Source organism: Triticum aestivum, chromosome 3B, assembly GCF_018294505.1.
Source record: "Triticum aestivum cultivar Chinese Spring chromosome 3B, IWGSC CS RefSeq v2.1, whole genome shotgun sequence".
NCBI classification, from domain to species: domain Eukaryota; kingdom Viridiplantae; phylum Streptophyta; class Magnoliopsida; order Poales; family Poaceae; genus Triticum; species Triticum aestivum.
This window is the reverse complement of record NC_057801.1, coordinates 43,998,698-44,000,576: the sequence shown is the minus strand read 5'-3', so window position 1 is coordinate 44,000,576 and position 1,879 is coordinate 43,998,698. Positions and strand designations below refer to the sequence as shown.

The 1,879-nt window shown below is 41.8% G+C and overlaps 1 pseudogene; it reads left to right on the top strand.

The window, feature by feature from the left end:
• LOC123067254 (non-specific lipid-transfer protein 4.1-like) overlaps positions 1-157 on the top strand; it is a 38,691-nt pseudogene extending 38,534 nt beyond the window's left edge.
• Positions 158-1,879: the final 1,722 nt, after the last annotated feature.

Genomic DNA, 1,879 nt, shown 5'->3' with positions numbered 1-1,879 from the left:
CTGACAAGCAAGCGGCGTGCAAGTGCATCAAGAGCGCTGCCGGTGGGCTCAACGCTGGCAAGGCCGCCGGCATCCCCTCCAAGTGCGGCGTCAGCGTCCCCTATGCCATCAGCGCCACCGTCGACTGCTCTAAGATTCGCTGATCAACCACTGTCCACTGCCCACCATGGCTGCCGCCTATAGCGCCATCCATCGCCGCTGAGTATGCTGAGGTCACGAATACATATGAATAAAGGCTCCGATCTGATCTTCATGTGAGGGAGAAAGGCGTGCGTACGCTGAGCTAGCTCTGCATGGCCAGGCACTATTGTACTACTACTATGGTTGTTTTTACTTTCACTCCCTTTGTGTAGAACCGAGATTTTATTGTATGTTTTACCATGTACACTTCCAGTATATTGTTTATACTTATAATCATTTCTCCTGATATTTTATTCCACATAACAACCGTGAGATACGACAGAAATAAAGTGAATGCAGAGGATCTCTTACGGGTTTAAATTTTAAGAGATGTGATGAGCATTATATTTGAGTCATACTGGTAGTAAAACTGCTATTTATTAGCCATTTGTCAGCAGACACTGGTAAGGTAACTGGGCATTGCAACTGGAAAAATTGTAGAAGTAATATATGATAGACAAGTAATTTATGTCGATCATGTCCCTCACCTTTGGTTTTTTCCGACGAAGACTGAATTTAATGACTCAAAATGAAGCATTGAGATAATACAAACACAATGAGCTCCACAGATAGAATGAACACAGCCAAGATGAAGGCACACACACACACACACACACACGCACGCACGCGCGCGCGCGCACACACACACACACACAAATTTGCTGGCCAATAAAGAAGTCATAAAAGACCCAAGTTATGCCGAAGCGAGCAAAAAATGAAAGTGCAAAGCATTCAAGTCCACTATCGACAAACTACAATAATGACCATATTCTTACCAACCCCAAAGCGTGCCATTGATAGTAGTAGGAGTAGTAGAGGTGGTGATGGTAGTGGTGGTGATAGTGATAGTGGTTGTAGTAGTGGTAGCGTCTCCCCCTCAGAAAATATGGATCTACCCGATCCATAAAGAAAACAACCACCACTTTTAGGACATTTTTACAATTCTCTTTCACTTGCATTTTCTTTCGTGAAGGCTCGCTCTCGTTTTTCTTACATCCTTCCCTTTTTTCTTGAGAAATGTATCTGTGGCTACTGTTGTTTTGCCAGTCTGTCTGTCCTCAGTAATGAACTCTCGCTAACCGCACCCTATAGGGATCATCGAATCGATAGCAATAAGCCCTGTTTCAAGAGGTTCGTATAAAGAACGCCTGGAAATTCTAGATGAACATGTGTGTGTTTTGAGTTGCTTGATCCACGGGATCACTTTGTAAAGAAAGCACGTGATATGATGTATAAATAAGAAAACACAACGTGTGGGTAGCAACAAGTTATTTCATGTCGTACTTGAGAGGTTTATTCACCTCCTATAGTACTACTATCAGTTACACGTTTTTTTTATTTCATGTCATTTTTTACTGAAAATTTAAAAAGGAATATATGGCATTGTATATATATGTTGCATCTATGTTATCACTTATTTTTGTTGTTTCAGTTAATCTTACAAACTATCTATATTATCAACCATTTTTTGTTTTATGGTAATCACACACTAATTACTCCATGCTCCACAAGGCCCATCCGCAGTTAGCCCCAACGTTTCCCTATCTCTCCCCAATTATCTCCCCCCCCCCCCTCTTTGAGTTCCCATGGCTCTCTTTATCTTCTAGCAGTATATGGCAGAAAATCTCCTTCATCACCCCAATTAATTCCCCTACCAACTGATTTTCCATGACTTTCTTTATCTTCTACGACAGATTAT